General features: G+C 36.0%; 1 pseudogene; it reads right to left on the bottom strand.

Moving 5' to 3' along the window:
- Window positions 1-4,571: 4,571 nt before the first annotated feature.
- Window positions 4,572-15,391, bottom strand: part of LOC145165029 (uncharacterized) — a 38,821-nt pseudogene continuing 28,001 nt past the window's right edge.

Genomic DNA, 15,391 nt, shown 5'->3' on the forward strand with positions numbered 1-15,391 from the left:
AAACAAAAATTACATTAATTCTTATAGAATACACTAATACATTTTAAAACATCAAAATCAAAACATATACACTAATACATTGTAAAAGAATAATGTTGCTAAGAGGCGTCGTTCAAATTTCGTGGTCCGTTTTTCAAGCATCAGCTTCTGTGGAAACCAATTCAATGAATAAATTAGTGAGAAAATATCAATATTCCATTCCAACATAATTGTAATTCGTGATTCCATTCTGATAGAATTGGAATTCATTTAACAATAATTATATTAATTCGGGGAATTCTAACAGAACATATTCATGATTATCATAAAAAAAAACATTCTTTTCCGATAGAATACTATAAATGAAGAAATATCATTCAATTGAAGCATTTTAGCGAAGGCTTGGTGTGCATCAAAACAACTTTCAATGTCGTGTAAAAATAAGACAATCAGAACAAATTTCCAATTCACCAACAATATTACACCTTGAAAGAATTAGAAAATAAACCTAAACACATCCTAAATTTCTTTGATTTCTGTCAAACAATCAACCCAAACATCATAAAAATATCGAACAATAACATAATCTACGGTTGCAAATCATGCAGGTAAAAAATCACCAAAATGAAGTTGAAAAACATGGATAAAGGCAATGGCCTACAATCAAAGACAACAACAGATAAAAAAACACATAATCGAACCTAGATTGAATTCTTAAGCAACAGGTCATCTTCGGGAATCCAAGTAGAAGAAACAGAAGCTGTTACTGTCATCTTTTCATTGACAAAAAAAAGCCCTAAATTCTCGCTCAATGAGGAACAGATGTAGAATTTCTCCGAAAATGAGTAAAAATTGTAGAGGATTTCGAAGGAGAAGCTCAGATTAGCAACATCGAGAGGGAGGAGAATGCGATTAGATAAAGGTTGAAGCTCATCGAGCGGGTAGCGTCACTCTCGAACCCAGAGACTTCTATTTAAATGTTGTTCCTCAACTCGCGATTAGATAAAGGCTGTAGCTCCGGATTACCGACAGCCATAACAGCGTATGGTGGGTGGAGATCGGCGACAGAAACAAATGATGGTGGTGGCGATCTTCTGTTTTGGAGCTAGGGTTAGGGAGGATCGAATGGGATAAAATACAGTATTGTTGATTGTTTTAAAAAGGGATAAAGGTAGGTCAAAGTAATTAACATAATTATAGGATTGTATTTGTAGAAAATTATTTATCAAATTACTAATTACCCTTATTTATTTTTTTTGATTATTTATTTATTTTTTGATTTTTGATTGACCCACATTTATGCATACAATAATACAATAATCACTTTAAACAGCTGAATATATATATATATATATATATATATATATATATATATATATATATATTACTTAAAAATGAATAATGCACGTGTTTCTTTGACAATTTTTTTTATGAATCATTTTACTTTTGAATTATCTAATGAAGCTCTTTTTGTTTGTTTGTTAAAAAAATATGTATATATAAAAAGTTTCTTATCTTGCTACCTAATTTTTCATTCTTATTTGATCTTTATATATATATATATATATATATATATATATATATATATATATATATATATATATATATATATATATATATATATATATATATATATATATATATATATATATATAGAGAGAGAGAGAGAGAGATATTTTAATCCGGTATAATAGGAGTTAACATTTACTCTATATGTGCTGTTTAATATTAGTCAACGTTAAAACTATAATGGAATATATAACGAAAACTTTGTTACTGGTTGCTGGAATCTATAGATAAAGAAAGACGTTCTATCTTTTATTTATTTTGGAAAAAATAATCACTAGGATTTAAATATGTAAAATTAAATCAAATTCAAAAGTAAAAAGATCCAAAGCTTTCGAAAACTAACTTTCTCATTTGAGTTTATTCATTTTATATATAAATTTAAAGCTTTTACTGACAAACAATATTTTTTTAGCTTTTTCTAAAAACAAATAATTCAATATAGGATGGTAATATTGAATAAGGATTTTAAAAGCATCTTAATTTTTAGAAAGATAACGGTTTCGTATTATTAAATGTTTCGCGGTCATATATAATAGAAATGTATATACGATAAATAAATGATCCCAAAAAATGTTAGTTATAGAAGATCAACTACTTGCCTTAATTAAAATAATATTATATATAGTTTATTTTCGGTGGCATTGTCGTTTATTTACAGAAAAATACAATTACTGGACTCGTGGAGTTATGTTTAATTTTCCTGAATTCGTAAATTTAGAGTATGCTTTTAATTATTTATTAAGAACCTGTGTATCCATTATTAATTCTAGCTAACTATACAAAAGCTATTATATTATATTTATGGTTTAAAAGGTATTATATTACATATTTTTCTACTTAAACCAATTTATTTTGGAAATATTTTTACCATGGCCAATGTGAACTCATATTCTATGTTTGGCGTACTAGTTGAAAAAGTTAGCTGTTAAATAAAAAGGTAGTTGATAGCTGAAAAGCTAGCTGCTAAAAATAACGTTTGGTAAAACTAGCTGAAAAGGTAGCTGAAATATATAAAATTACATAAAATGACATTTAAGAGTATTTGTTTCTATATTTAATTAAGGGGTATATTTGGAAATTTTTTTTAAAAAACTCCTAAAAAGCTAGTCTAAGTAGTTTTTTTAAAAAGCTAGCTTATACGCTATTTTTTGATCTGCCAAACACGACAACATAAAAAAGTTCGAAAAATAAGCTAGCTTATCAGCTAACTGTGACGCCAAACACAGCCTAACAATCTTTTATAAAAATTTCACTATAATAAATATATATATATATATATATATATATATATATATATATATATATATATATATATATATATATATAGGGGTGGGATCGGTTGAGAACTCATAGTTTACCGAGAACCCGAAAACTAAAGATGGAACGTTAGATCAAAATTAACTAATTAAGGGTATGATCGAAATTTTACCGATCTTATTTAATGTTTAATTTACTTTTTGTTATTGGTAATATTAATAATATGTTCTAAAAAATAACATCATAAATCAAATTTCGGAATTTTTTTAAATAAATTTTAATTTTTTTTAAAAAAAAATGGAGATATTTTACTTTTTCAGAAAACATGAATTTAAAAAAAATGATTTTTTTTAAAAGCTGCAATTTTTTTAATAAACTGTATTTTTTTAAAAAGTAAATATTTAAAAATCAGTAAATTAAAAAAAAAAACTAGAGTATTTAAAAAAAAAAAACTCTAATTTTTTTAACAAAAAACATCAACGTTTTAGATGCATATATGCATATTTTTTCAAATGCATATATGCATATTTCATATACTATATTGTTCGTAAATAAATCATAAAAAAACTCATTTTTATTAAACAATCTATAAACATAATAAAACGAGAATTTTGTTTGATACAAAATAAAATATAAAAAATAAAAAATGCTACAAAGATTCACAGTGTTGTCATTTCTTCATATTAAAATTTCCATATTTTATTCAATTTATCACTTTTCACCTCTTCAACGTTTTCCACAAATTTTTCAAAATCTACAATAAATTAAAAAAAAATTGATAAATGCAAGAGCACTCACAAAAATGCACATGTATATATATATCATGTAAAATTCACATGTGATTATATAATGTGATATTCACATGTGATTGTATATTTTAAGATTCAAATGTGAAATTGACAAGAAAGTTTTAAAAAATAATTGACGAAGAACACACAAACAAAATGCATGTGTGCATATAGACGCAATTGATATCTGATTCACTTGTGATTTACATTTGAATCATATGTAATTGATATGTGATTCACTTCTGATTTACATGTGAATTACATGTGATTAATATGTGAATTACATGTAATTCATATGTGATTCACTCGTGATTTACATGTGAATTACATGTGATTCATATGTGAATTACATGTGATTTACATGTGAATCACATGTATTTCATATGTGATTTACATGTCAAATGTATGTGATTCATATGTGAATTACATGTGATTTACATGTGAATCATAGTAATTCATATGTGATTCACTTCTGATTTACATGGGAATTACATGTGATTCATATGTGAATTACATGTGATTCATATGTGAATTACATGTGAATCACAGTAATTCATATGTGATTCACTTGTGATTTACATGGGAATTACATGTGATTCATATGTGAATTACATGTGATTTACATGTGAATCACATGTAATTCATATGTGATTCACTTGTGATTTACATGTGAATTACATGTGATTCATATGTGAATTACATGTGATTTACATGTGAATCACATGTAATTCATATGTGAATTACATGTGATTTTCATGTAATTCATATGTTATTCACTTGTGATTTACATGTGAATTACATGTGACTCATATGTGAATAACATGTGATTTAGATGTGAATCACATGTAATTACATGTTCCTTTGAAATAGATTTTGATTAGAGTAGATTAAATTATGAAAAGTAATATCTTAATATATATATATATATATATATATATATATATATATATATATATATATATATATATATATATATGTTTAAAGTGATGAATAAATAGGAAAACCTGGTAAGGTGTATCCTGAATCAACAATGAGTACGTTACCTGTCACATAATCTCAGGAAGCATGAATTAAATACTTGAACAAGGAAGTCAAACCTAGGTCAGTAACACCCAATTCTCTCAATGGCATTGTTTTTGAAACCACATTTTTCAGCCATTCTTTTGCAGAAGTTGCTCTGTAATCTCGGATTTCAAAATCCCTCGAGATATCGAGTTTACCCTTATTTTATGGCTTCCCAATTCCATTGCCATTACCTGTGTATCAAGATTCTGGTAAGTACTTATTAATATAGACATTTGATAGGAGTTGGTTGAGGTAAGGATTTGTGGTTTCCTTTGTCATGGTGTTAAGGGCAGATTTGGAAGAAGCATACGCAAGAGCACCAGGTAGACGACCACGTGTAAGACCAACAGTAGAAGAGATGTTGATTATGGATCCTCCTTGATTAAAAGCAACCATTTGTAGACCAACATACTTTGACACCAACCAAGATCCTGTTACATTTGTTCTAAAAGTTGTATCCCAATCTTCTTCCTACAAATTTAAAGGATTTCTTACAGGACCTAAATGGAAAAAACAATAAATAAAATGAAAAGAACTAATCTTGATAAAAATGTAATATGTACTGCAAATGATGAAAATGAAATTGTGCTTGAAGTTACAGACTCTTTTTCAACAAAAAGACATAAATTTTTACTTTCTAGATCAATTTCTCTACATTTTAACCTCAAGTATGATGTATTTCTAAAATCGTATTGAGAAATGCAATGCCAACTGTGTATTTGATACCAACTAACATAATAACCTAAAAATTGATACATTTATATTATTTATGGAGAAATGTGATGATTACGTTCATGTAACATAATAGGTTGATGCTGCTAAGCTTCTACAGTTTAAGAAAGGATTTTGGTTTATATGACCTTAGGCAATAGGTTTATTTTCATTGCATCTGGCATCCCAACATTTACTGGAGGAGAGAAAAAAAATAAAGGACAATATGCCAATATACGAACAATTCATCATAAGCAAAACAAATATTTAAAAGGCGTACCAGGCTCTATAACTTTGGTAAGTTCCTCAGCAGCTTCAACTTCACCAAGAAATATTCTCTCAATATGAGAACAAACATCCTCTGGAGACTTTGCGTTTTTCAGACATTCATTAATGTAAAATTTCTAGTGATTTGATTATTTTGTTGATAATGATTGTTTTGAAAACTGTATGTTCAGATTGAAATAGTATTGGCGAAGACATCAAACTTTGATGAGTTAATGGTTGTTGCACAAGAGGAGAGAGAATTGGGATATGCAGAAGAGCAGAACTAAAAGAGATAATAATAATAGAATATATGTGTGATTGCTATATGGAGTTGTGATATTTGCTTTCAGCTTTTTGTGGTATTAAGATTGTTTTTTCAGTCTGATCTTCTAACTAAATTGGCATTATTGTTTTTTTCATCTTTCCCTTTTGTATCTATGCACGTTTTTTTCTTACAATAATAATATATTCTAATGAAACCAATGAACATAAACCTGTATGATGTCTGACTTTATACACAAAACTCTTATATTCTAAAAAGGTCAAACAAATTGTTGACATGAAGAGTTTAACTCATTAACGCCAAAAAATACTTCAATATCAACATTGCTATTATTTATGGAGAAATGTGATGGCTACGTTTGTTGGATAAGGTGTCTAAGTTCATAACTATATTTGGTATGTACTTGACCCGATTTAGCATGGTCCATTTGGGTTGCATGACATCGGAACAATTTGGATAGACATTTGTGAGAAGAAGATACTTATGATTTATTAATATATTATAAGTTCTAATATATTAATATGAAATCATATTATTTAATTAGTATTGATCAAGAATTAGTTTGGAATTAATTTTGTGATCAAAAGAGACTAATTAAATAAATGGGGATTGATTTGGTAATTCATTCATTCTTATATAGTGGGCTTATGATCCATAGTTCTTCATGTTGGGCTAAACCCATGTAGTGACCCATGGATCATGAGGAATATGGAAAGTCATGAGTTACATGGTGTAACCCTAATGTGCACACTATATAAAGAAGCCTCATACTAGCAAAATTGGCACTTAAGATACATAAGTGAGGGCTAGCCGATTTTGGTGCAATGTAATCTTCTCTCAAGTTATTCCAATTGTTGGTGGTGTTGTGTGAAGCATTTAAGGCATCACCTTTAGGGTGCTAGGCTCACAAAGTCTTATGGAATCAAAGCTACAAGAAAGGTATGTCATTCTACTAGAATTTTGTATTACATATACCCCATGATATGCTAGTTAGGATGAAACCTTGGAAAATTGAAAGTTTGCATGTATAATAGAGAAAACATAGATCCAAGGTTTATAGGGTTGCATGCACACCATAGGAGTGTTAGAATGCTCAAAACCCAACAGTGGTATCAGAGACTATGCTTGTTTTCAATTATACTTGATGCCACTTGTTGAAAAAGTCGATTTTCTGCTCACTGTTCAATGAACTCGCCGAGTCCATTGGGGGGACTCTGTAACGACCCAAAAATCAAGGGTAAAAATTTCATCTTTAATATAACTAAAACATTAATACCAACATTCCAAATCATAGTTAAGTAAATCATCTATCAGAGTTTATCCCAAAATCAATCATTGCGGAAATCATAGGTGTGTGCACTGCGATCAATCCGAGCCCTTCCTTTCTAAAACGAGGATACCTGAAACCATCAACAAACCTGTAAGCATGAAGCTTAGTGAGTTTTCCAGAGCATACCAAACACACAATCCACATAACACATATCCTGATAGCTATAGAAGCTACCTATATCACATAAGCCATGCATACATAAACCTAGGAATGCAATGGGCTACCCCACATGGTCTTACATCCAACGTGCCATGGGCTACCCCACATGGTCTTCACCTAGGAATGCCATGGGATACCCCACATGGTCTTACATCCAATTGCCACGGGCTCCCCCCGGGGTCTTCCATGCAATAACATACATAATCATATAACATGTCACATATCACAGAAATATCTACACATAATGTAAACATAAACCTGTAAGGATGCCGTGGGCTCCCCCTGGGTCTAATACCATAGTGCCATGGGCTACCCCACTTGGTATTTACCTAGGAATGCCATGGGCTACCCCACATGTGTGACAACCTGAAAATCCTTGTCTTGTAAAGTTCAGCTATTCAACTCAGCCGAGTGTCAGCCTTCGCTCTGCTATCTTTGAACGAAATTGTGGGTCTATATGAGTGTTCTAGGCTTAGCATAATCTAGATATGAGCCTTAAGAAGGGTTAGAAAGTGTGTAGCATCACAAAATCGGGCCAAACACACCAAAGAAGGTGTGTGCGGCCGCACACCCGCGTGTGCGGCCAGCCAGCAGCACACCCAGCTGCACTCACCCTCCAGCCTCACACTCAACCCTATATATTGAACACTTAGCCAACCTTGCACCCTTTTCTCACTCTCTCAAGCCTAGAAGTCGAAATCCTCTCAAGAATCCTTCAAGTTTTCCTCTCCAATCGTCAAGACAAGTAAGTAAACATCCTTAGATCATTGATACAACACATTAGAAAGCCTTTTCCTCGAGTTTGATCCATGAAATCACTCTATTTTAGTAGATCTTCAAGTGTTCTTCAACTTCACCAAGAACACCAAGAACACCTACTAAGTTCTTGGGCTCCAAACACCCATATAGGCTTCTACATTGTAAGTACCGTACTCCTGCATGTGTTTAGCTATATTTGAGCCTTGTTAAAAGTACAGAATTCGATCTGAAAGGAGTGTGCGGCCGCACACCTTCATGTGGCCGTACACCCCTTATTTTGGTGCTTTAAGGCCTCAAACACAAGTAGTATTCTAGCACATGATCTAAGATACTTAGAGGATGCAAGATATGACCTTGGAATCTCGTTTTGGACCATTTTTGCTAGGAGTGTGTGACCGCACACACCATGGCCGCACACACCTGACCGCACACAGGCCTGGCCACACACCCTGGCCGTACACCTGGCCGCACACACATAAAAGTCGAATTTGGTGGCCTTACACTCAAATCTAAGGCCCTACACTCATTTAAGGACCTCAATAGGTGTTTATAACACTTAATTCTAAGTGTTTTCATGTCCCTAAGGTGTGTCCATGTGTCTATTAGTGGTTATATACCCTAAGTGTATTCATATATGTGTTATTACATGTTAAACTAGGATCCGTTTGTGCTCACGACTTCATTCGACACCCGACGATCCTATATCAATCTTTCTTTCGAGTTACTCACTTCAGCTGAGTTCATACCCCTTAATCAACCTTTGAAATGATTTTAGATGCTTTTATGGGGGGGAATACAAGTTGAACTACTAAGTTATTATATCAATCGCATGTGATTAATAATTGTTAATTAAATAGATTTTTGCATGTTAAACTGTTTTATCCAGCTAAAGGTTTTCAAATCTTGTTTTCAAATCTCTTTTTATATTACTAAACTTTTATCAAAGTCTTTTAAACTGATGTTCTTGTTAGATTCATGTATATATATATATATATATATAGTTATATAAGTAGGGTTTGAAGGACTTAGGACTGATAGCCCGCTTTATTTCCTGTTTTGTAACACCCAGAATCCAAAAGACCAAGAAAGGAAAGAAAAGCCCTTAGTCAAAGGAGTCAAATCGTCGAGTCCAAGGAGGAACTCGACGAGTCGAAGCGTGACCCGTGTCGCGGATTAAGTGACCGACTCGGCGAGTCGGGGAGACTGACTCGACGAGTCAGGTCTGGGTTGAGAAACCCTAATTTCGGGACTTGGCACCCTATTTAATCATCTCATTCTCGTTTCTAGGGTTTCATTTATAGCCTCCATTGTCCAGAGACGAAACCCTAGCCACCCAACTTCATTCTTGAGCTTGTGTGAGAAGATTAAGGCTCTTGGTGTGCATCTTGAAGATTGTAGAAGAAATGGAGCAAGGAAAGGAGTATAGATATAGAGTTTGGGTGACATTCCACATCATTTGAAGGTATAAAGCTTATACCTCGGCTGTTAATCATCTAGATCCCTTTTTTAGCTTATCTTTTGTTACATTTGGACCATTCCTAAGTGGAATCCGGGTGATAAGCCTTGGTGGATGGATTGGACATTAGATCTGGACACTTTTGAGCTCTAGAAGCTCAGAGTTGTTGGCTTTATCTAGCTAAGGCTCCATGTCTTGACCTTGAACTTCTTATTAGCTTGGATTTGGTGTTCTAGCCTCATAACCCCTTGCATGCACGTAAAGTTAGCAACTTTACGTGCAATGCTAGCATAAGGAGTCCAGATCTATGAGTTAGGAGTGTTGGAATAGACTGAAATCGACAGAATAGAGTTGTCTCGAGGAGGACTCGGCGAGTCAACTCATGGACTCGGCGAGTCGGGTTGCAAAACCCAAACCCTTCTGTTTATGAGTCAGATCAGTGAGTGAGTTAGAAAAGGACTCAGCCAGTCTGTGTTCGTGATGGACATGAAGATCATGGTACTCGACGAGTTCAAGGAGGAACTCGGCGAGTCCAAGACAATCTCCTTAGCCGATGAAGATGGACTCGGCGAGTTGTAGAACAACTCGGCGAGTCGGTTGAAGATAGTCCCGAAGTGTTAGATGAAGGAGAACTCGTCGAGTTCTCGCTAGACTCGACGAGTGGAGTCGGGGTTGTTTGGGATTTGAGGAGCATGGACTCGGCGAGTTGGTAGAACAAATCGGCGAGTCGAGTCAACTGCAAGGGTGACTTTGACCAGGACCTTGACTAGAGTTGACTTAGTTGACCTCTGGAGGACAGTTTAGGCTAAGTTCTATTATTTGGTGTTGGTAGCTCGGTGAGTTAGGAGAGCTGCGCTTCAGAGAATAGTCGATTAGCGGCCAGAGGATTATCAGTAGAGTTCAGCAGTACAGGTGAGTTTCCTTCCAGTAGGGACGGGTCTACGGCCACAATGTCGGCCCGTTTAGTCAGCAGTAGTTCCGGACTTCGGTCCGATGCAGTAGTTCAGTATGCTTGGCGTCTTTGTGATTCAGGCGTGTTTATGTGTTAGTTAGTCCGGACCTCGGTCCGCTGCAGTATGCAGTATATGTGCTTATGTTATATGCTATGATCGTGTTATGCTATGTTCAGTTAGTCCGGACTTCGGTCCGATGCAGGGGGCAAGGCCCCAGTTAGTCCGGACTTCGGTCCGATGCAGGGGGCAAGGCCCCAGTTAGTCCGGATTTCGGTCTGATGTAGGGGGCAAGGCCCCAATTAGTCCGGGCTTCGGTCCGATGGATTGGGCAAGGCCCAATATGTGCTTTATATGTTATTGTATGGTATGTGGTAGTTTGGGGGAACTCACTAAGCTTCGTGCTTACAGTTTTCAGTTTTGGTTGCAGGTACTCAGTTTTTAAAAGAGGAGCTCGGGAGGATTGCAGTGCACACACCATTTGTTCAGCCTGGGATGTTTATACTCTGATATATTTGATAGTTGTTATGATATTTTGAGATACATTGTTTATGATTCTTATATTATGTTTGATGAATATGGTTTTATTACTAATTTAAAACGAAATTTTCAGACTGTATTTTTGGGCTGTTACAAGTTGGTATCAGAGCCTTGGTTTGAGGGATTCGGACACACTTTCGGGTGTGTCTGAACTCAAACTAAGGAAGTGGTATAAAGTTTCAAGAGAAAAACCATGTTTACAAAAGGATTTTGAGAAAAGAAAACAAATTTTAGAAAAAGTATAAAGAAAAGAGTTTCAGAAAAAGCGAAAAGAATTTTGAAAAGAGAAAAGGGTGTGGTACATGCAATCAGCCGAGCTCAAGTAAGTATTCCCAAATTACCCATACAAGTTTATGTTATGATTATCAATTTCAGTTTCAGTAGGACATCATGCTAGAATAGGACTAAGGATCTAGGAGGATGCCTTATGTGCCTGCTATATGTGTTTCAGCTTCATGAGAATTGCATGCTAGTATTGAGTAGACAGTAGTAGGATAGCATGTTTAGGTTATGCCTGATAGTATGAGCTTAGCATTGTATGCTAGTATAATTTCTCATTATGAGAATAGATTTGCTTGAGTAGTTTCATGTGTCCGAATGCTGCTTGCTTTGTGCTTTGTAGGACTCTGAGTGATGGGAGTTAGCCATCAGGTGAATACGTCACATCACATGTGATCAGGGTTGAATAATCTCAGAGTGCTGGATCTGGCCCTATTGCGCAGCTCTCGTCTGAGTCTAACCGTTGTAGGGACGAGTCTTTTACTCGAAGGATTATCTGAGCCTCGTCACATGTGATGGTATTCAGGTGGTGGCTAATTAGCATTACAAGGAGGCCTTTAGCAGCTGGGGATTGGTTTGGGTGGAGTCAGAGATTTTCCCTAGGGCAAGCCTAGGATGAGAGTAGCAGAGATCAGTAGCAGTAGAAGGGACTTGGTAGAGTCAAGGCAGTTCTTGAAGAAAGTACGGATAGATGTGGAAGGTAGTATGGGCCCATACTACTGAAAGCAGAGGATCCGTACTCGATTCAAGAGGGGCCAAGACAAAGCCATGGAACTTGTAGTGTGTATGTGTAATCCCTCAGCAGTGAAGTGTATTTTGATAGTTATTATGATATGCTTTCAGCATGGTGACGTTGCGTGAAAAGCTAGTGGGCGGATCAGGCGCCAGAGAGGGATCAAGCTCGGGTTTAGGGACCGAGTAGCTCGAGGAGCGTATGAGAGAGTCTGTATCAGTTGAGATCACACGCAGTATCTTAGACCAGCCTCATGTGATCTTTGGCATGGTCAAGGAGGGTATACTAGAGATTTTGGATGAGATGCCAAGCGGTTTTTGCACTGAGGTTGCAGACATGATAGGGACCCGGACGTTGATGTTTCAGGAATTTAGAGTTTGTGAAGCTTCAGATTGTTATGGGGGTTAGGGACCCCATTGTTAGCAGCAGATGAGTGGCATATGCCGTCAACATTTTTCATACCAGATGTCTCGAAAGGAGACAAGATCCGACTTGCTTCCTGTTTCCTGAAGGACAGAGCACGAGTTTGATAGGAAGAGGTTGGTAGTGAGTGGAGTGATGAAGCAAATGATGCTATGTCATTGGATGACTTTTAGACTAGATTTTGGGCAGGGTGTGCCCAGGCGATTGAGGCGCAGCAGTTGGCGCAAGAGTTGTTAGATCTCCTCCAGAAGACTGAGACTGTTGCAGAGATCACTGCCAAGTCTCGGGAAGAGCTTATATGGTACCACAGTATGCAGCAGATGAGGAAATGAAGAAGGTAAGTTATCAGAACATAATGTAGAATGATAGCAGGGAGATCATGAGTATCTCGGGGTGCAAGACCCTGAATGATATGATTTCTAGAGCTCGAGAGCGGGATATTTACTTAGAGCACATTGGTAAGAGGGAACCAGATCAGTTGCTTATATTGAAGGGTCTCGGGATGAGACCCTAAATTTTGGATCAGCTTTTGAGAGACCAGCAGGGTTCAGATTCGGTGCAACATTTGCGAGAACTGCGCAAGGGGGCCTTTTGTTCCATGGGTTGAGAAGTGTAACCCTGAGTTATCTTCGGTTTGTGTCTGAATTATATTTTCAAGAGATGTCATATGCCATCTGCATACCTTGGATTCTAGAATGATAGTTAAGGACGTTCCCTGTAGAGCAGGTTACTTTGGATGCAGTAACTGTATCAAGTATGAATAAGACTCGGTAGTGTCTCGCTATTTTCAGGAAGGTGTTATTTGTGTATAGATCTGTTATATTCTCAGCAGTGGTAAGCTTGAGTTCCCAGTAGAGTAATCAGGGGACGATAGGATAGTAGTTCGAAGATGTTTCCCCTTAAGCGCAGGTTCTCAGGATGCAGTCACTAAAGCAGGAACAATCGGGGATTGAAAGGTGCTCGGTTAGTTGACAAGATTGGTTTAGGTCTGATGAAGGGTTAGTTGAAGCGCCAGCAGAGACAAACGTTGATTGTCAGCAGATCGACCCTTTAGATGATAGGAAGGATGGGGAATCCTTTCCAAGACTGAGGAGCATCATGAGAAGCACCCGAGGGAGGTGCTAGAGACTATGAGGAGGGAGAGAATTTTTGCAAGGTTCTTCAATTGTGAGTTTTGGTTGCGCGGGTTGCAATTTCTTGGGCACCTTGTCAATCAGAAGGATATTCAAGACGATCCGGCCAAGTTAGAGGCCGTGATGTAGTAGGAGATTCCGAGGTCTCCAATTTAGATTCGGAACTTCCTGGGTCTAGCAGGTTATCACCGGAAATGTATTCAGATTCTTGGAAGTGGTGTGATCTTTTGGATTGGTTAGTAGTGACACACTAGCAATGGCAAACCTGGTTTTCAACAGATTGGGCATAGAATGGTAAGAAGGATTGAGGATCCTTCCAACATTGTGTGCTGTAGGACATTAGTTGAATCAAAGTGGGGGAGAATCATCCAAGGATTCAGAAGTAGGAGCAGTTTTGAAACTGGGATAAGTTTTGCATCCTTATCAGAAAGGAAGACAGACCATACAGATGTGTGGTTTGAGGATAGTGTGAGATGGAAGTTTGGAAAAACCTGCCAGTAAGGAGATCGCATTCCCGTAATGTTTGCCAGCAAGCCTTAGGGAATCAGGTTGGGGATTCCAGTCAGGACCTGGGTTCAGTCTTAAATGATAGGTCATATGTATACTCGTCGTCAGATGTGTTCGGATCAGTAACCAGCGAATGAGATAGTGTTAGAGTGTTGTAAGTCTGCGGGTGTAGTCGTAGCATTCGCTAGAAGTCATATAGTGTTAGAGTGTTGTAAGTATGCGGGTGTAGCCGTAGCATTCACTAGAAGTCAGATAGTGTTAGAGTGTTGTAAGTCTGCGGGTGTAGCCGTAGCATTCACTAGCAGTCGGATAAGTGTTAGAGTGTTGTAATTCTGCGGGTGTAGCCGTAGCATTCACTAGCAGTCAGATAAGTGTTAGAGTGTTGTAAGTCTGCGGGTGTAGCCGTAGCATTCACTAGCAGTCAGATAGTGTTAGAGTGTTGTAAGTCTACGGGTGTAGCCTGTCACACCCCCAAACCTGAACGGCGGAAACGTTCGGGGGCGGAGGACGTCATGTTCAATATCATAACAAATGAATAGTAAAGAAAGTACACACGACCATCATATACATAATTGAAAAGTTTACATGATTGTAGTATTACATGTTTGCAAAAGTCAATTACAATATGATATCCAAAAGATTAAACTAACGCCTGAGCGTAAGTCTTCAAAAGCAGTTGCTAACTTGGTTTAGCGATTTCCTAAGAATACAAGTTATTTCAAAGAAAAAGTGTCAACATTTAAGTTGGTGAGTACATAAGTAGTGTTTTGATAAAATGTATGCCATTCGAAAGTTCGTGTATTTTTTCCAGAAAATCCGATATTTTCTTAATAAAGTGGGTTGTGAATCATTGTTGTATAAAGTGAATGTTTGAACCAGGAAAATCCTATATTTTCCTAAATGAGATGCAGTCTTAAATGACCAAGACTGTAACCTGTAAACAAATATGCCATGCTTAGAAATGAAGATGTATAAAGTGAATGTTTGAACCAGGAAAATCCTATATTTTCCTAAATGAGATGCAGTCTTAAATGACCAAGACTGTAACCTGTAAGCAAATATGCCATGCTTAGAAATGAAGATGTATAAAGTGAATGTTTGAACCAGGAAAATCCTATATTTTCCTAAATGAGATGCATTCTTAAATGACCAAGACTGTAACCTGTAAGCAAATATGCCATGCTTAGAAATGAAGATGTATAG

Source organism: Lactuca virosa, chromosome 3 (genome assembly GCF_052849685.1).
Source record: "Lactuca virosa cultivar CGN04683 chromosome 3, Lactuca_virosa_CGN04683_v6, whole genome shotgun sequence".
Lineage (NCBI taxonomy): Eukaryota > Viridiplantae > Streptophyta > Magnoliopsida > Asterales > Asteraceae > Lactuca > Lactuca virosa.